Source organism: Dromaius novaehollandiae, chromosome 4 (genome assembly GCF_036370855.1).
Source record: "Dromaius novaehollandiae isolate bDroNov1 chromosome 4, bDroNov1.hap1, whole genome shotgun sequence".
NCBI classification, from domain to species: Eukaryota; Metazoa; Chordata; class Aves; order Casuariiformes; family Dromaiidae; genus Dromaius; species Dromaius novaehollandiae.
The window spans coordinates 10,818,635-10,838,253 of record NC_088101.1 but is presented as its reverse complement, the minus strand read 5'-3'; the positions used below and the strand labels follow the sequence as shown (position 1 = coordinate 10,838,253).

At 51.9% G+C, this 19,619-nt stretch overlaps 2 long non-coding RNA genes across 2 annotated transcripts; both read right to left on the bottom strand.

Moving 5' to 3' along the window:
• Positions 1–11,854: 11,854 nt before the first annotated feature.
• Positions 11,855–13,976, bottom strand: LOC135328127 (uncharacterized). Its single transcript, XR_010388862.1, has 2 exons — positions 13,036–13,976; positions 11,855–12,190 (listed from the first exon to the last, which is right to left on the bottom strand). It is a non-coding gene; the product is annotated as an uncharacterized LOC135328127 (long non-coding RNA).
• Positions 13,977–14,862: 886 nt separating this feature from the next.
• Positions 14,863–16,746, bottom strand: LOC135328126 (uncharacterized). Its single transcript, XR_010388861.1, has 2 exons — positions 16,046–16,746; positions 14,863–15,198 (listed from the first exon to the last, which is right to left on the bottom strand). It is a non-coding gene; the product is annotated as an uncharacterized LOC135328126 (long non-coding RNA).
• Between the last annotated feature and the right edge of the window lie 2,873 nt (positions 16,747–19,619).

Sequence of the window (19,619 nt, the reverse complement as noted above, 5' to 3'; positions counted from 1 at the left end):
GGCGCCGGGCCAGGGACAGCGCTGCTGCGCCAGCCCTGCCTGAGGACAGAGCGGGACCGCGGGGACCCGCTCCTGCGCGCCACCCTCACCGCCCCAGAGCGCTGCGGCCAATGAGGGCCTGCCCCGGACACGCCCGCCTACATCACAGAGGGCCCAGACCAATGGGGGCCTGCTTGGGGACACGCCCCCGCCCATCACAAAGGGCTGCTGGCCAATCAAGGCTTGCCCCAGCACACACCCCTGCCCATCACAAAGGGCTGCCAGCCAATAAGGGCCCTGCCCCAGGGCCACGCCCACTCAGGGCAGGGGGCCAGAGAGGGCAGCAGGCCAAGGACCCCACCAGGCCCCCAACCCTGCCCCATCTCCCTCCATCACTGCCACCCCCTGGGTTTCCTCCAAGGGGGCTGGGCACCGACCTGGCCTCAGCAGCCCCTCCCAGCCCCACAGCCAGGGGCGACTGCTCTCCAGGGGCTGCTTCGCCCTTTTCTCTCCTCCGCCTCTTTGCCTGCCTTTCTCCAAAAAGGAGCCTGCTGCAGGCTTGTCACCTGGGTACACGCCTGTCTGTGTCCTGCCCTCTGCTCCCTCCACCAAGGTTTGCACTCCCTCTCCAAGGAGCACAAGGCTGGACCCAGAATTGGAGGCCTCAGGCCTGTGACAGCCTCCAACATGCCATAAGAACAGGGCTCAGGGGAAGGAGAGAGGCAGTGCACATCCTAAAGGAAAGCTCCTATCAGCTCATATTGTACAGGAAAACCTAAGCTCCCCTTTATTGGGCAGGAGAAAATTTCAGCAGAAGACAGACCCTGCAGATCAGGAGGACTTGGGGTCTGGGCACATAGGCCCCCACGCCACCAGTCAACTTACTTGGTTGACTATAAACTCCCTGCTGGCGTGGCCTGACTGGATCCAGGCCTAAGCTCTTACTCCACACTGACTGCAAAGTGTAGCTCCACTGCCACAGCCAGCCAAGAACATCAACATCTCTCCCAATGCAGCAGCACTGAGTCACTCTGATGGAGGGCAATAAAAGCTAGTGTCAGATGCTCTGCAACAGCATCCTAGTCTTCATTTACTGGTTGCATTTCAGCAGTCTGGAGGGCTGCCTTCCTCTGTCAGCAGAGCCCCAAGCATGGCCAAGCTGCTCCCATCTTTCTGCAGAGGACAAGGGGTGTCTACCTCCAGAGCATTTAGCCTTGTCCTGGACAGGGAAATACTGTCAAGGAAGTGATTTTGGTGAGAAAGGGTTACTCCTCACCAGCCACTTCACCTTGCGGGGGAAAAAAAAAAAGGCCAAGTGCTGCCCTGTAGCCAAGGCTGCCTGCTAAAGCTGTGCGAGTTCTGTCTTGTGACCAGTCCTCTGCAAACTGAAGAGCACATCTGGTCAGCTTTATTGTTTGAGTTGGCATGTGTGTTTTTTTATTAGCAGCTGTTGTCACACTTAATGGTATAGGACACATTTACCTTTGCAACTATCACAGAAGACAACCACCAGAAAGCAGCACCCCTTTTTGCTTGCAGGGCCTGCTGCCCACTGGTCACCCAGGCCAGCCCCCAGCTTCGTGCTAAAGCATATAGGCCTGGGGCTGTCCAGAGGCAGCCACTTCGCACCACTTCTCTGGAACTTACTTAGCATGGGCAGCTCAGTTGGGTGAAGCCTTCGGCCACACTCAGAGAACATGAGGGACTTGCACCCAGCTCAGGAAAAGAGGCCCCAGGGCCAGCTCCAGCTGGAAAAACAGGGACATCCCAAGCAGTCTGTATCCCTGTGTCTCACACTCCAGAAGGGAGGATGTCACAACTGCAAAACAAGGCCTGTGCCAGGCATCAGGACCTGAGAAACAAAGCCTCCTCTCCCTGCTGGGGCAGGGAGAATTGTGGGGTCTGGAATTACCTCCTCCAGATCCTGAGACAACAAGACCCAGTGAGGAACAGGAGGACCCCAGACCTGAATATTAGTCTTGGTCCCAACTACAGCATGAGGGGAGAACTTAGACCACAAAGCGACAATTGCCCAGGGCTTCCTTTGTTTGGGTCCCTCTCCATCCAGCTTGAGAATGAGTGCTAAAATGCCCCGAGCAGGTTCAGAAAAGTTATTAGGGGCTTCAAGGGCCCCTAGGAAGGAGTGTCAGGGTGGGTTTCAAGTCCCTCCCTTGCTGCAGCTTCTCTTAAGGGTGCCCAGCCTGATGAGCAGAAGGTGCACTAGGCAATGGGAAGTGCAGCTGGCAGGAGAAGGGGATGCCCTTAGCCAGGGTACAGGACAACTGGGAAGAGATTGATGGTACAGTCAGCCTGTCAAAAAGGCACACAGTTGCATTATGTCAGGAAGATGGGCCCTTCACAACAGAAGATGGTAATCCAGCACAACAGTGGCCACAGCAAGGGACTTCTGATGAGGAAGCAGGAGCAGCTACATTTGCTGAAGCCTTAAGCCACACTCAGGTCACTCATCATGCTAAGTGAAAAACAGCCCCAGAGCTGGTTCAGGCTGGAAAGAGGAGGAAGCCACAAGCAGTCTGCACTCCTGTGCCTCCCACTCTGAAAGGGAGGATGTCAGGACTTGGACATAAGGCCCATGCAGGGCACCAGGACCTTGAGAAACAAAGCCTCCCCTCCCTGCTGGGGCAGGTCCATTGGGGTGGCCTGGAATCACCACCTCCTCCTCAGGACCTTGGGAGACAAGGGCAGGACCCCACAAGGAACAAAGGCACATCCCTCAGCACAAGTCACAGCAGCAGGGGAGAGGAAAGAAACCACCTGCCTAGGGACAGCAATGGGACCCACAAGGAACAGGAAGACCCCACCCCTGAGTATTGCTGGTGGTCCCAGCTACCACATGAGGGGTGGAGAACTGAGACTGAAGAGTTACAATTGCCCCGGGATGTCCTTGTTCAGGGTCCCTCTTCAGCAGCACCCAGCTCCAGCTAGAAACGCTGCACATGTGATATTAAATATGTTCATTTTCACTCTGACTTGGCTTTGAACTTCTCAGCAGGACCCTAGGGCCAGGCCCTGTTATGGGGGCTAAGCACACACAGCTTTTAAAGTAACATTTATTTCAGTTCAACCAAGGTTTTCATGCTGTTTCACATACAGAAGTGAATAGTAGCTTACCCAACACTCCTGGGAGAAGGTATATCAGCACCCAAGCTCTTAGCTAGGACATTTCCCCAAGGCCTTCAAACTCCTGCAGGGAAATGAAGTAACACAGTAATGCATAAGTCAAGTCTGAAAACAGGAACACTCCCAACCTCCCTTAGGCTACTCCCAAGAAATGAGGAGAAGAAGCCCTCACAACTCAGTTAGCAGCTCCATCTTCCACCACACCTGACCAAAGACCTGCATGACTAAGCTACAAAACACATCAGATGCTGGAAGAAAAATAGCAAACACCTCAAAAAAAGCTTTTATACCACAAAAACACTGTACCACACACAGCCACCAAATTCATAAAAAAAATAGCATAGCACATCTAAACTACATAAAGAGACAAATTAACATTGGGGGAGAGTGGAGAAAGAAGCAAAACTTAAATTAAAACAGAAATAGAAAAAGCAGCCAAGAACAGGAAAGACACCACAAGGCAGCTCCAAGAACCACTCAGAAACTACAACTAGACAGCTTTAAGACTTATCTGAAAAAACAACATTAAAAACAAGACACACAACTCACAACACAAACAACAAGTACAAAACAACACCCAGAACACCCACACCCCCAACACCAGCCAAACAAAGCCCCCACCCCCAAGGCTCAGCTTAAATACAGCCCTCAGGCCAAGGGGCAGAGGGGGCGTGGCTGGGGCTTCCAGGTGAGGCTGGTCAAGGCAATGTGGACCTGGGTGTGTGGTCAGGGTCTTGACAGCACAGGCAAGAATGGCAAGGTGAAGCCTTTAAAGGTCAACAAAAACAACTAGAGAGGTTTAACGTTTGCTGAGGAAACACCACAATGTTCTGCCAGAGAAGAAAATGGCTGGAGATTGTTTGTTCTCTGCTTCCTGTATTGTAGGGACTAAACAAAGCCCCTAAGCAGTGCTAGCGAGGGCCAGGCCCAAAGCATGCAAGAGATGTTTCTTCACATGATGCATAATTAGGCGCTGGAGTTTCTGGCTGGATGTGAACAGTTTACATGGGCCCCAAAAACGCCTGGACAAAGTCTCAGGAAAGAAAAATCTGTGAGGGATGTGAAATGCAGAGGCACCACCTCTGCTGCTGGGAGTGCTTGAGCCACAGACAGCGAGATGCATGACACCTGCAAGAGGAGGATTAGTCTGCTCGCGCTGCACATCTGGGCAGGTACAGCTTCTTGGAAGTGCTGGGAAGGCTCTCGACACCCAACACCAGCAGGTATCAAAGGAGGCTTTCACGACCATCGTACCAAAGGCCTTTGGGGGCGGGTGACACCAGCTCCTTAGAAGATCTACCCACCTAACAAAATTGTCCTGGTTAAGCTTTGTTTCAGTGTGAGGTGCTCCAAGGGACTGTCACTGGTCACACAGAAGAGCTTTCTTGCCTTGGCACTGGGCTCCTTGGTGCAGCAGGAGGCCTTAATTGCCCTGACCAGGCTCAGCTGCGGCTTCGCTGACCAGACTCACCTGGGGCTTCCACCCACCCGTCCTCCACCCGTTGGCCAGAGGGCTGCATTTAAGCTGGGTCAGGGGGAGCTTGTTCTCCTTGGGTGTCCTGGAGGGAGAGTGGGGTGTTTTGTTTATCATGTGTTTGTGTTGTGCTGGGTGGGTGGGTGTGTTTTGGGGGCTGGGTCTCTAGGGTGGTGCTTGTGCTTTGTCTGTTTAATGCTGTGTGAAGCTCTCAGTGAGGTGACTAATAAATTTGTTGTTGTGGTGCCCTGTTATTGTAGGCTTGTAGCTGTGCAAAGGCTGCCTCTGTTTCTGTGTGTGTTCAGATCACCCTGACTTCTGAGCTCCTCTTCCCTTCTGGAGTCCTTCTGTGTTTCCTGTTCCCTAGCAGGTGAGTATGTAACCAGGGCTGAGGGCTCCTTGCTGGGAGCTGTTTTATTATCGGAGGGGCCAATGCTCCTGATCTCCTGAGCAGTCCCTGTTGAAAAGCTGTGTCCTTCAGCTTCTGGTGGGATGCTTCTTGGGCTGCTCTTTTCAAAAGGGAAGAGTGTCCCCCCAGGAAAAGCTTAAAAACTCCCAGTGTCCTTTCTTGGAAAGCAAAGAGTGCTAAGCCACAAAAGCTGGTCAGATGTAGAATCTCTGCAGCTTGAAGGGCTTGAGTTCATCTTTCATGTAGCTTCTTCACTGCATCTACTTACCTTGCAGGAAAGGCTGTTTTATGTGTCTGGGGGATGGTTGGGGAGGTTGTACAAGATGCTTAAATCATCAGGTCAGGAGGGAGTTCTCCAAAACATTGTTTTCTGACCACAAAAACCAGTTCCTGTGATGGAATTGGGTCAGAGTCATTCCTTGACTATGCCTGTGCCTTCTGAGATGGAGGTGAGAGTGTTTTTTCCAAATGTCCCAGCACTTAAGTCAGGTCTTCTCAAGAAATCTTCAAGCTTAAATTAAGCAGTGGTGGTGTAATCAAGCCTAGCAGAGAAGAATGAAAGGCAGAAAAGACAAAATGCAAAGTGTTTAAAGACCTCCCAAGTCTGGCCAGATAGCTTCACAGCCATGTTTGGCAGATGCTTGGCAGTACTATGCTTTGAGGAGAAATGAGTGTCTCTTCTCTTTTCAGCTCCCTTTGGATGCTCTTGTTTCTCTCTGGAGCTCTCCAAAGGCATGTGCAGTGCTGCAGCTGAGAAGAGAGAAGCAGCTGTGGGACAGCTCTGCTGCAATCCCTGGGCTTCAAAAGCCTGAGCTGCTGCTGCCCTGGCTAAAGACATGGCCTATCCCCCCAGGACACAAAGGGGGCCAGCTGCCACATCAAGGGTAAGATGATAGGACACCCTGTGCTGCCCAGTGTGCAGGGCTTTGCTTCTCTGGAAGCAGCTGAAAGTGTGAAGCATGGCTCTGGGCAGGCTTGCCTTTTGGAGGGGTCAGCACTGCTCAACTCCTGCATCATGGTGAGTTCCTGTCTTGCTGGACTAAGTGATGGTCAGGGTTTCCTTGTGGATTCTGTCTGATGACACAGAGGGTTTTCTTGTGGTGAGCTCAAAGCTTGGGTTGGCATTAGTGCAGTCACATGGAAATGCTTTACAAGCAGTAACTAGCAGTGGGCATGCCACCCACTCAGTGTCCCAGCTGTGAGGGGGTCTGGGGGGATGAGGTGGTTGACAACACCTGGCATGTCCCAGTGAGGTGCACCTGCAAGAGCTGGGGGATCCAGTGAGGTGCTGGGGAGGAGTTCTGGCAGTGACTGGGAGGTCTTGGTGTTGTGTGACAGGGTCTTCAGACACTGCTGCTCTTCAGATGCTTGAACTGAAGAGACCAATATAAAAAAAGACAAATGGCTTTGAAAGTGTCTCAGGTGGGTGGAAGTTTTCTTTTTAAGGAAAAGCTAGACTCCACTGTGGGAGGGTTTGACCTACAAAGTGGCTGCACTCTCAGGCTGATGTCTGGGTGTGAATGCAAGTTAAATGTGACAAGGCTGTTAAGCTGCTAAACAGTTCAGTGTATCCAGTGTTAAGCTGAAATAAGTGAAACCAAGCTGTTGCAGGTTGCAGAGGCTTGGCAGTCTGGAGCCTGGTTAGAGGGAAGTGTGCTTGAGGGCTACTGGTGTGGAAGACATGGTTTCCTGTCTCTCTCCTGCCCTCACAAAGGGAGGCCTGCTCTAATCTTGCAGCAGGGCAGCACTGGAGCTGTGGGTTGGTGGGTGGGTGTGTGCAGGCTGTGTCCTTGCTGATGAGGGAATCCTGGCCCCTGCCCTCCCCTTCCATGTGATGTGACATGTGGATGTATGGAGTTATCCAGCCACAAAGGGGGTGGGGAGGTGACAAACCAGTCACCTGTGTGGACATGCAGGGGAGCACTGGGGTTGCTGCAGCAGGGAAGCCAAGGGCTGCAGCTCGGAGCAGGGCTGGTGTTAAGCACAGGCCTAGTGAAGTTAACCATCCACGAGTCCTGCCTGGAGCAGGGACAGGCCTAACACAAGCATGAGACTCGATGCTCCCACCCGCTCTGTCTTGTCTCCAGCTCTGGCCTTGCTCTGGAGGACAGAACTGAGTTCTTGCTTTTACTGCTCCCTGGCTTCCTAAGATGAGGCAGAGGGACTGCTCCCATTCTGCTCCTCTTTCTGGTGTTGAAATGCTCCCTTCCTAGAGGGCTCTGGCTTGGGAAAGTCCTGTTAGCTTGTCTTTTTCTGTCAAGGATTATCCTGTCTCTTTCTGTAGTACCTTTAGGTGTGTAACTGCTTTAAAAACAACTTGAAGCCTTGGTGACTTCATGCTGTTGTCCAGGGGAAGCAGCTCTCTGTTGGAACTGGACTTGCTGGGCTGCTTTGGAGTTCCTGTGTGAGAAACCCTTCCTGGGAAGGACTTCCTCTTCCTGAGGACAAGGACTCTTTCCCCTGAAGTAGTCTGCATTGTTTTATTAAAAAAATGAAGGTGCCAGCTTCTGCTGTATTAAGGTAGAGGCAAGAGTCTTTGGGAAGAAACTCTGCTAGTTTGGTGCTTGTTCTCTTCCTATTCCAGTTTAATGCTGTTGCACTTGCCTTGCTCTGATGCTGTCGAGTGGTGTCAGTGGGGGTGTCCTAGATCCAAATGCTGTCCTGTGTGTTATAGTAACTCTGTAGTAGAGGTGCTATTAGCAGGACTGGGTTATTGCTATTCCATACTCAAAAACTTAGCCAAGAATCAGGGGTGATGTTTGGGCCTTGTTGAAGTGGTGGAAGACTTGCCCTGGCTTGAGGCCAAGCAATCAGCTTGAAGTGCCCAGGCAGAAGAAAAGAGAAGGTGGGGGGAGAGGGGAGGGAATGAGTGTATTGCATGTTGCTTTTTCAAGGAGAAGTGGGAAGAGAGAGTGCCTGGAGTCAGAGCTGGCTCCAAGGGCCTGAGGCCCCCAAGTCACAACATGGGTGAGGATCACCTCACCAGGAGAGAGGGTGTTTCTCCTTGTGCAGGCTTCCCACTAGCAGGAGCAGCAGAGAGGATTGGTTGGCCAGCTGGGGACCCTGACAGCTGCCAGAGCATCAGCCTGGCAAGTCTGTGCCTGGCTGGGGGGACAGGGAGCAGTCCTTGACAAGGAGATGGGCCCTTGACAAGGGGGGGGGGGGTGTCTCTGCAGGCTCTGCACTGCCTAAACGAGAGCAGTTGCTGCAGAACCTGCTGTTCCCTGTGTCTTGTCCTCAGGCTGTCAGCTTGTGTCACCTCCCTGTCAGAATGTGGTGTGCCTCGACTTCCCAAGGGCTGAAGCAAGGCTGTGTTGGTGGCAGCTGCAGGCATCAGTTCTGGATAAATAGCACCAAGACAAGTCAGTCAGAGAAACCTTCTTCCCAGCAAGTGAAGAAACATGAAACACTAAGGATAAGACCAGCTGCCTTGCAGTGTTTTATGAGGCTGTGAAAGGTATACATGTTTTATGCATCAGCATAACTTCCAATAAGCTGCAGTGGAGTTGGGGGGGCGGGGGAGAGGAGAGGCTGATGACAATTATACCAAGGCAGTATATACTGGAGACAAGAGGGGCAAAAACTGAAGGAAAATGAAATACTGGATGGACAGTACTTGCTGCTCTAGTTACTAGCATAGCTGCAGTCTGTCTGGGCATGCTGGAGAAAGCTTGTGTGAGAGATGAATACAAATTCAATCTAGTGGATCACTTGGAATTCTTGGGGGGTAGACCTGCTCTCCCTGCGCCGCGGGGTAGACCTGCTCTCCCTGCGCCGCGGGGTAGACCTGCTCTCCCTGCGCCGCGGGGTAGACCTGCTCTCCCTGCGCCGCGGGGTAGACCTGCTCTCCCTGCGCCGCGGGGTTGACCTGCTCTCCCTGCGCCGCGGGGTAGACCTGCTCTCCCTGCGCCGCGGGGTAGACCTGCTCTCCCTGCGCCGCGGGGTAGACCTGCTCTCCCTGCGCCGCGGGGTAGACCTGCTCTCCCTGCGCCGCGGGGTAGACCTGCTCTCCCTGCGCCGCGGGGTAGACCTGCTCTCCCTGCGCCGCGGGGTAGACCTGCTCTCCCTGCGCCGCGGGGTAGACCTGCTCTCCCTGCGCCGCGGGGTAGACCTGCTCTCTGCCTCCCCCCCCCCCCCCCCCCCCCTTTTGTGGCCGCACCCGTGGTGGGAACAGGTCATGGCCCTGCACAAATACAGGTGGAGTCGTGCTCTGTGTCCTAGGCAAAAGACAGGGGAAGAAACCTGCAGTAAGTGGTGACAAAAATAAAAGCCAAGTCTGGAAGACACTGCCTGAGCTAACAAAGCCACTAGTGTGCTGCTGTCATCTTCAGCAGTGCAGAAACACTTGTCAGAAAACTGAGGTTTTTAACCCTCCTTGGTCTGTACAAGCAGAGAGGCCAAGGAGAGAGTCTGCAAAGCAGGATGTCAAGTAAAGGTAATGCTGGGCATTTCAGGCGGGGCCCTGTCCCCCTCCATGCACATGCCTGCAGAGACTGGCAAGGCCAAGAGCCTACAAATGCCTGTGGAAGGAGCAGAGCAGCCCTTCAGGTGGGGTCCCTGGCTGGGCCAAGGTCATGGAGAGAGCTGAAGGAGAGGGACCTTGAAGTGTTCCAGATGGGTTTGAGAGGGGCTATTGCAGGAGCAGGTCCAGCTTTCAAGCAAGTGATTTTAGCCGTGTCAGTCTGTATGGAATCAGCTTCCCAAGTTTTGCATTTCTGAGGGCATTTTAAGAGGCAGCCCACTGAATGTCACTGTGTCCCTTGACATGTGGTGTGGGAGAAGTAAGTACCTATGAAACTCTTCACCAAGATGTCTTTTTCCTTAGCAGATGTGCTGGAATTCCTTACGGCTGTGGCCATATCCTGCCCTCAGCCTGTCCTTCATATGGGGCCTACTAAGAAAAGGGCAGAGCTCTTCAGCCAAGCCCTGGAGCTGAAGAAGAAACGTTTCCTCGGTGTGTTCCAGTCAGCCTGCGCAGCCAAGCCTTGTGCTTCTCAAGCCTGGGTATGACTGAGGCAGCCGCTGGGACCCAAAGCTCCTGCAGCACTGCTTGGCCTGGGCATGTTCTGCCTCCTCCATGCAGCTGTGTCCACAGTGTGGTCTGAAAAGCCTGCTGTGGACAGGGACTGGGTGTCTCACACTCAGGCCCCCAAACAGCTGTGCTGCCTGTTAGCTCCTGGAAATGCCAACGCAGTGCTTCTGGCATTTGGTGATGAGCATGCAAAACACTGGGGGTTGTTCTGGAGCCTGTGGAAACAGGAAAATATCCTTTCAGGCCAGGTGCATGTGTTGCTCTTGGTTTTTCTGATATGCATCAAACCAAGACTAGTAATTGAACTGGGCTTTGGCTGAGACAGTCTGATGGATGTTCTCCCAGGAAACCTTATGGCATTATCTACCTCTTCCAAAGAGGGTTTATGGAAAGAGCATGTCTTTAGCAGAGAAAGCTACACATGGGGATTGTTTCTCCAGCCTTCAAACCATAAGTCATTCCACTTTCTGATGCAACTGGACTTCATGGAGCTGTGTTTACTGCCTTAAGGCCTTGTGATAAGTGTCCACTGATGATGGATCATGTTTCATTAAAAACCACCAAGCATAAAATGAAACCTGAGTGGAAAGGGTGCCTGAGCAATGAGGTCTGCCAGTGTGGGAGCCCTGAGGTTCCTGGAGCCTGGGCACAGTGGGGAAGCCCCCAGCTGCTGTGGTGTGGGGGGCTGAGGGGGAGGCTGCATGGGGAGCATGCTGGGTTCCCCCCTGAGGCTGGACCCCTGGGTGGGGTAGAGGGTGCAATCAAGATCTCTGCTGCCTGCCCCTGTGTCCTGACCCACTGCACAAAGCTCAAGCTGGCAGCCAGGTTCCCCCAGCTTTTGCTCTCCCTGTGTGCCCAGAGAGACCTAAATCCAGTTGTGTCCTGCACACGAGGCCCAGGAGGGATCCTCCTGTTCCCTGGAGAGCTCTGCCCTGATCGCCAGCAGTCTTCCTCCTCGCTGTTCCTCCTCTGTTGCCCACTGCCACCACGAAGCCCCATGTAACAGACTCTGTCCCTGCTGAGCGTGGGAACTGCCTGCAGCTTCCCGTGGGTGTGAGCGGGGTTTCTAGAAATGAGCCCGTGGGCCTGAGCCCTGCAGTCCTCCCCTTCCCCCTCAGCTTCCAGCATGAGCATACGGGGGGCTGGGGGGGCTGGAAAAGCGAACCAAAAGGAAGCTAAGGTCTGCTCTGGGGTCCCGGCTTTCAACAAGGCTGCAGAAAAGACTGTGGGCCTGGGATTTTCTGTGAACTGGACGTGCCCTCTTAGTCCCTGCTGGCAGTCTAAAACTGATTCATGGCACTGGCAGTGCGAGGGATGGATGTGAGTGGGCAGGAGGCCTAGGCAGGTGCGTCCTGGCTGGGTTTCATAGTTGCACTCATCATGATGACTGGTAAGTGTAAGACCTGGGAAAAAGGCATGGTGTGCTTACTTGATTGGGGTAGGTGACACATAGGTCTTGTTTCTGTTGCTGCTGTTTCTTCATCAGTCCATAGAAGTTTATAGGAAAGAGCATTTTGGGAGCAGAAGTCCTTAGGTTCAGCAGGTGATAATGGGTTTTCTGCCTTTCCCAGGTATTAGCAGTAGGCAGGTGGCATCCTATCGTGAGGTGATCAGAGGTACCAGGGGTTGTATTTAATGAACTTGTCTGTGTTTCTTTATTTCAGGTGTAAAAGAGTTCCCCCAAAAAGTTGCTGGAAATGGAAACACTGCTTCACCTGTCTCAGCATCCAGGGCATTTATGCTCAGCATGCCACCTCCTTGTCAAGCATCAGAGTATGTAATTTTTTGGACTACCTGAAGGATAAGGAGCTTTGCCTGATCCAGCTGACCGCCAAGGAGTTCACTTGGCAGTTGTGTTCTGTGCTTTATTTCCTTTAAAACAACACGGTTGTTTTCATCTAGCAGTGATAGCAGTGGTTTTTTACAGTGTAGCTCTTCTTTCTCGCAGAACCCCGGTAAGGAGGAAACGCACCTTCCTTTGAAGAAGGATGGAGAAGGGGCTCCCCGAAGCAGAGTCCAACGTTGTGCTGACAGGATGGATGGGGCGGCTGCAGAGGTTTGTCGTGAAATGGGGAGTTTTCGCCCCCTGCTCGTCGGCTCCGGCCCAGCCCAGCCAAGGTGTCCGCCTCGGGTCTGTGATGCTCTCAGGAAGGTCCTGTGGCGTGTGAGAAATGAGTTTTGTGACTTTAATCCCTATTGCAGTAGGCAGGTGCCCGTGTCAAAGGACTGCCAGCCTTGCTGGTTTGTTCAGTTGACGTGAAGAGTGGATTAACCTAACGTGAGAAGTCTTTGCAGAGCAAGATCAGGTATATTTGCCCAAAGCACCTCGAAGTGCTTGTCTCCAGAGCTACCAGGACTCATCTGGAGCAGCTGTTAATGCTTTTCATAAGGAAACAGATGTGCACTGAAAAAAGCAGGGAGGACTGCAAACTTTCCCCCGTCCTCACAGCTGCTTATCCACCCTCTGGCCCAGCGAGGTGCCAGTCCTGACTGTGGCTTCCCGAGGTTCCCACGAAACAAGAGAGAAAGGTTTTGGTGTTAGGCTGCAAAGCGGAGAGACTCAGACCCCCTGGCAGTGACCCTCTGCTCTGTGCAATGCTGCTGTGCTGTGGAGAGGGGTCAGGGTCACACAGTGCCTATTTTTGTCCAGATTTCTTCATGCAAATCTGTGTTTTAGGAAAATACCCTTGAAGGAGGAGAGAGAATTAAAAGTAGTCTTTGTATTTCAAAATAACTGATGTTGAAAGTAGGAGAGAGGCAACTAGTTTTTAATTACACTTACTGTAAAGGCTGTCTTGCAGGATTAGACGCTTGGACTACAGAGTTGTAAAGAGCAAGCCACCCAGGCTGATGGGCAAAATTACCAGGTTTTCAATAAGGAAGAAATACAGTTTAGGTGTGGACAAGTGTGTGTATATATATATGGGGATCAAAGAGCCACAGAAATTATTACTATAATTAAATTATTATTATAGTTATTATAATGGGAACTTACGGTACCTAGCAAATCCTGCCTTATTTAGCATTTTCATTAGATCAGAAGTCAGAAAGTGAAGACCAGGTGGATTCATGGCTCTGTCTGTATGTTGTGCACCATTTGATGTGTCCCGTGTCCTTACGGCAAGGCTTCAGGCTCTTCCTGAGAGACTCTGTCCTCCTCTCCGGATGCTCCGCTGAGCAGAACCAGCGCATCCCCTTCCCACAAGTGCTCTTTTCTTGTCTCGACTGGCAACGGGTGCTGCCAGACATGGAGAGAAATAGCTTCTTTAAAGATGTGTTAGGTAATAGGTTTCTGAGATGACCTCTTTTTCAGACTTCATGCATTTCACTGGGAGCTAAGCTTTTCACCTACTCTACTTCATGCTGTTGTCCAGGGGAAGAAGCGTCTGTTGGAATTAGACTATGGTGAGAAGGAAGAGTGGTGTCCGTGGGGGTGTCCTAGATCCAAATGCTGTCCTGTGTCATAGTAACTCTGTAGTAGAGGCACTCTTAGTGGGACTGGGTTATTGCTATTCCATACTCAAAAACTTAGCCAAAAATCAAGGGTGATGTTTGGGCCTTGTTGAACTGGTGGAAGACTTGCCCTGGCTTGAGGCCAAGCAATCAGCTTGAAGTGCCCAGGTAGAAGAAAAGAGAAGGTGGGGGGAGAGGGGAGGGAATGAGTGTATTGCATGTTGCTTTTTCAAGGAGAAGTGGGAAGAGAGAGTGCCTGGAGTCAGAGCTGGCTCCAAGGGCCTGAGGCCCCCAAGTCACAACATGGGTGAGGATCACCTCACCAGGAGAGAGGGTGTTTCTCCTTGTGCAGGCTTCCCACTAGCAGGAGCAGCAGAGAGGGTTGGTTGGCCTGCTGGGGACCCTGACAGCTGCCAGAGCATCAGCCTGGCAAGTCTGTGCCTGGCTGGGGGGACAGGGAGCAGTCCTTGACAAGGAGATGGGCCCTTGACAAGGGGAGCATCTCTGCAGGTATCTGCACTAGCTCATTTAGTACAGCTGTTGCAGAACCTGCTGTTCCCTGTGTCTTGTCCTCAGGCTGTCAGCTTGTGTCACCTCCCTGTCAGAATGTGGTGTGCCTCGACTTCCCAAGGGCTGAAGCAAGGCTGTGTTGGTGGCAGCTGCAGGCATCAGTTCTGGATAAATAGCACCAAGACAAGTCAGTCAGAGAAACCTTCTTCCCAGCAAGTGAAGAAACGTGAAACACTAAGGATAACAAGACCAGCTGCATTACAGTGCCATTAAAAGGAACGGTAACTGCTCACCCAGACGGCAGCCTTGGTTTGATAAGGGCTTGTGTCAGGCTTGTGAAATAGTTTGATGAGGCTGTGAAATGTGCACCTCTGTTCTGTATCAGCATAACTTCCACCAAGCTGCAGGGGAGTGGGGGGAGGGTGATGGCAATTATACCAGGACAGTAGGTACTAGAGACAACAGAGAAAAAACTCAAGGAAGATAAAATACTGGCTGGACAGTACTTGCTGCTCTAGTTACTAGCACAGCGGCAGTCTCTGTGCCTTACATTCAAGGCAGCGTATCACCATGTGCTGTCGGTGTTGGAGAAGGCACGTGTGAGGGCTGAATACTCCTCAAGCACAAATTCAGTGTAGTAAATCACATAAAATTCTGGGTGTGTCATGAAGGTTTGTGCCACTTCCGCCTCGGCGCGGCCACTTCCGCCTGGCGGCAGCACCCGTGGTGGGAACAGGTCATGGCCCTGCACAAATACAGGTGAAGTCGTGCTCTGTGTCCTAGGGAAAAGACAGGGGAAGAAACCTGCAGTAAGTGGTGACAAGACAAATGAAAGCCAGATGTAGGATAAGGGGCTTTGCCCGATCCAGCTGACCGCCAAGGAGTTCACTTGGCAGTTGTGTTCTGTGCTTTATTTCCTTTAAAACAACACGGTTGTTTTTATCTAGCAGTGATAGCAGTGGTTTTTTACAGTGTAGCTCTTCTTTCTCGCAGAACCCCGGTAAGGAGGAAACGCACCTTCCTTTGAAGAAGGATGGAGAAGGGGCTCCCCGAAGCAGAGTCCAACGTTGTGCTGACAGGATGGATGGGGCGGCTGCAGAGGTTTGTCGTGAAATGGGGAGTTTTCGCCCCCTGCTCGTCGGCTCCGGCCCAGCCCAGCCAAGGTGTCCGCCTCGGGTCTGTGATGCTCTCAGGAAGGTCCTGTGGCGTGTGAGAAATGAGTTTTGTGACTTTAATCCCTATTGCAATAGGCAGGTGCCCGTGTCAAAGGACTGCCAGCCTTGCTGGTTTGTTCAGTTGACGTGAAGAGTGGATTAACCTAATGTGAGAAGTCTTTGCAGAGCAGGATCAGGTATATTTGCCCAAAGCACCTCGAAGTGCTTGTCTCCAGAGCTACCAGGACTCATCTGGAGCAGCTGTTAGCGCTTTTCATAAGGAAACAGATGTGCACTGAAAAAAGCAGGGAGGACTGCAAACTTCCCCCGTCCTCACAGCTGCTTATCCACCCTCTGGCCCAGCGAGGTGCCAGTCCTGACTGTGGCTTCCCGAGGTTCCCACGAAACAAGAGAGAAAGGTTTTGGTGTTAGGCTGCAAAGCGGAGAGACTCAGACCCCCTGGCAGTGACCCTCTGCTCTGTGCAATGCTGCTGTGCTGTGGAGAGGGGTCAGGGTCACGCAGTGCCTATTTTTGTCCAGATTTCTTCATGCAAATCTGTGTTTTAGGAAAATACTCTTTGAGGAGGAGAGAGAATTAAAAGTAGTCTTTGTATTTCAAAATAACTGATGTTGAAAGTAGGAGAGAGGCAACTAGTTTTTAATTGAAGCACTTACTGTAAAGGCTGTCTTGCAGGATTAGACGCTTGGACTACAGAGTTGTAAAGAGCAAGCCACCCAGGCTGATGGGCAAAATTACCAGGTTTTCATTAAGGAAGAAATACAGTTTAGGTGTGGACAAGTGTGTGTGTATATATATGGGTATCAAAGAGCCACAGAAATTATTACTATAATTAAATTATTATTATAGTTATTATAATGGGAACTTACTGTACCTAGCAAATCCTGCCTTGTTTAGCATTTTCATTAGATCAGAAGAAGTCAGAAAGTGAAGATCAGGTGGATTCATGGCTCTGTCTGTATGTTGTGCACCATTTGATGTGTCCCGTGTCCTTACGGCAAGGCTTCAGGCTTTTCCTGAGAGACTCTGTCCTCCTCTCCGGATGCTCCGCTGAGCAGAACCAGCGCATCCCCTTCCCACAAGTGCTCTTTTCTTGTCTCGACTGGCAACGGGTGCTGCCAGACATGGAGAGAAATAGCTTCTTTAAAGATGTGTTAGATAAAAGGTTTCTGAGATGACCTCTTTTTCAGACTTCATGCATTTCACTGGGAGCTAAGCTTTTCACCTGCTCTTTGAAAAACCAGACGCCTAAGACTTGGAAACGCTTTGGCAAACATGGAGGAACACGGCTTAAAGCTGTGCTGTCATTTGAAGTGGGAAAAAAAATACGAGTGTTGCTCTTTATGTTGTGGCAGAGAAAGTGGAGCTGCTGAGATGATGTGATGGGTGGTCTTCCTCTTCAGTTTTATGCTCCTGCAAGGAAATACGAGGTACGCTGCAAGCGCGTACTCGCAGCATCCGCCAAAGGATAAAATCTTTTCCAGCAGCAGCCCCAAATCCCGGAGACTGAGGTGAGGATGGGTGTCAGCCACGAGCCGGAGCTGCGCTCCAAAGGGAAGGGGCTGCCTTCCACAGCCAGAGGATGAAAGAAAGAAAGAGTAGTAGCGGAGCAGCTTGTCAAGGACAGAGTCGTGGCTTTCGTTGCTTCTAGTTTTCCCACCCTGAATAACTTTTTCTCCCAACAGACTGCAGCCAAAACGAGCAGCAGACACTAATCCAGGCAGTCCAGGAACGACGGGTCAGACGACAAGTGGATGCCGGTTCGTCCGCTGTGGAGAGGCGCAGAGAAGAGTCCCTGCCGCAGGTACGATGGCCCTAAACTAAACGCCCCTCCTGCCTCCCCCCCTTCCTCAGACAGCTGTTCATCTCTCTTGGTTGCGGGATTTCGTGACATATGAGCCACGGCTCCCTTCACTGAGAGCCTGTGGTTCAGTTCCCCTGGAAAGGCTGTAACTGCAGCCTTTGAAATGTCACGGTAAAACACTGCCAGCATTGCAGGTAACGAAGAAGCGTTGCCGCGTGAGGCAAAGCAGGGTCTGCCAGGCACCAGAGAAGGGGAGAGAATTAAACCCTTGAAACAGTCTGAGTGAACTGTGACACAAAAGGAGAGGGCTTTTCGTAAGACGCTGGAGTACTTCATCGATAAATACAGTTTTATTTTTAGATAGACTAGAGGAACTCAGTGCAGAATGAATGTGGTTATGCAGCCTAAGCAAACATGGGCGTACTGGGTCCACTTGATGGTGCCATGTTGACGTATTTGTGGAAGGAAACTGATGTATACAGTGAGAAGAGCAGATAATATGTCTAGTTAGATGAAGGACCTAAGCAGCAGGCATGGAAATCACATCCCAGAGACATTGCAGCATTCGTCACTAGGTGCTGCTTTGCAGTGATCTATCCTTATTGCAAAAATCTTTTCCGTTAGGAGCTCTCGCAGATCAAGGCCTCTAGGTAGCTGTGTCCTCTCCCAGTGGCAGAACACTGCTGTTCTTGCTTTTTAAATGCTCCAAGTCCTCTGGTTTGGCCTCAACCTTTTCTTCAATGAATTAACAGGAGTATTACCCCCAACCCTGAACCCAGTGCAGCTTCCAAAGGAGTACTCTGAAGTCTGCATCTTTCTGAGCCGTGAGGTGTGCTCTCTTTCCCATAGGCTGTGCAGACGGAAGGAAGGTGGATTTACAGATAGGCTGAAGAAGCACCTAATTTCTGGAGGTGATCACATGCCTGAGGTACAGGCTGTCAAAGAGAAGCTAGTCCTGACTTGGCCCTTATTTTTTAAATGGTGAAAAAGCAGATGGTGGTGGTCTGGTTTTTTTAGTGCCCTTGAAAACAGGGACTGCAGCTGCAGCCTTTGTATAATACAGGAACACTTAACCCTGGAGAAGGTAACAGGCAGCTGCTAATTCATCCTCAATGGAAGTTCATTGTTTTACGTGAAAGGAAAACGTTAGTGACTGTCAGAGGACCAAATCAGGACCAAGGCATGCTCTGTAAACTGCAATTTTCCACCAGGTTTTCTACACAGGCAGCAAATACTGTTTTTCTGTGGGTGTGATGTGGATGCTGGGAGAGGAAAAGCCAAAACCTGGCTATGTTTCTCCCCCAGGTGTGTGAGCTGTGTCCTCCAGTACCAGGTTTTGCTCCTGACAACTAGCCTGTGATGGAAACACGAGGAGGGAAGCCAAGCAGCATAAACGCATGCTTTTATTTTATTTTATTCTAGGTGAAAAGCCCTGCGAGCCTCTGCGCGTGGAGAAGTGAATCAGGCTGCCCGGCCTTAAAAAGCGTGGCGGGGGCGGAAGGGCAGGTGCCGACCTGAGCGCTCCCCGCTCGGAGCAGCGGCTCTGGACGGACGGCGGAGGCCGAGCAGGACGCGCTGCTGGTGAGGGGCTGCCGCCAGGGCGCAAGGTGCTGCGTGCCCGGCCTGGCAGTGCTGCCCTGCCCGCCGCTGCCTGTGCCCTGCCCGGCCCGGCCGGGGCTGCAGCTGGCGGTGGTGGTGCAGGCCGGGACCGGGAGCCGTCGGCGGGGTTTTGGCCGGAGCACGGCAGCTCCTTCCCGCCTCTGTCCGGCACGGAGGAAACGGCGCGGAGAGGCCTCCGGGCGGCTGCGAGCAGAGGACGAAGCTTCTGCCGGCTCTGCGGGGCCCAGCGGTGAGCACAGAGGTCCCCGCGCACCGGCAGGTCCCGGCCCGCGTCTGCCGGGCTCCGCTCCGAGCCTGGAAAGCAGCAATCTCGGGATGCTGCGGGAGCTGAGCTCACTCACGTAGTGGCAGTGAGTACGGTACCTGCTCGATCTGTGCTGCTGGAGTCCACAGCTGGTTAGAACTGCAAATCCTTCTGTATCATCGAGGTAATGCTGGCACAGCAATGATTTAATAGCTGGATGTGAACCAAAAGTGTATTTTCAGCAGACGAGTTTCCCTGCAGGAATGTCAGCGGTTTGCCGTGACGAGCAGCCCAGGTTGGTGGTGTTTCCTGCAGGCTTTCTCTTGGGCTTCGGTGACCAGGAAAAACCTGCTTCCGTGGGACTGTTTCTTCCTCTGCAATTCCACCCCAGGTTAAAGCACCGTCTCACAGGTAACCCCTCTGTGAACACCTTGGGTTGTCTCGTTACTTCTGCCAACTGCTTCAGTTCTTAAATTAACAGATCAGATTGCATGGCTGAAATTTCACAAATGAATTGTGTCTTAAATGTTAATGCACTCACCTTCTTGTCACAGCTGAAGGCACGTACACTTAACAGGTGCAACTTTGGGTGCTGGCAAAGCTAAAAGCTGTTAATGTGCAATCAGGAAATGACTACTGAAGGTTTTTCTTTGGCCTGTCTTTTTGGGATATGGTTTGGCTTAAAAAGAAAAACAACAAAAAGCACAAGAAAACCCCCAAAATAGCAGTTTCCTAATGCATGTGCAAAAGGGCATTTCGTTGGCAGAAGTGCCCCAGCAG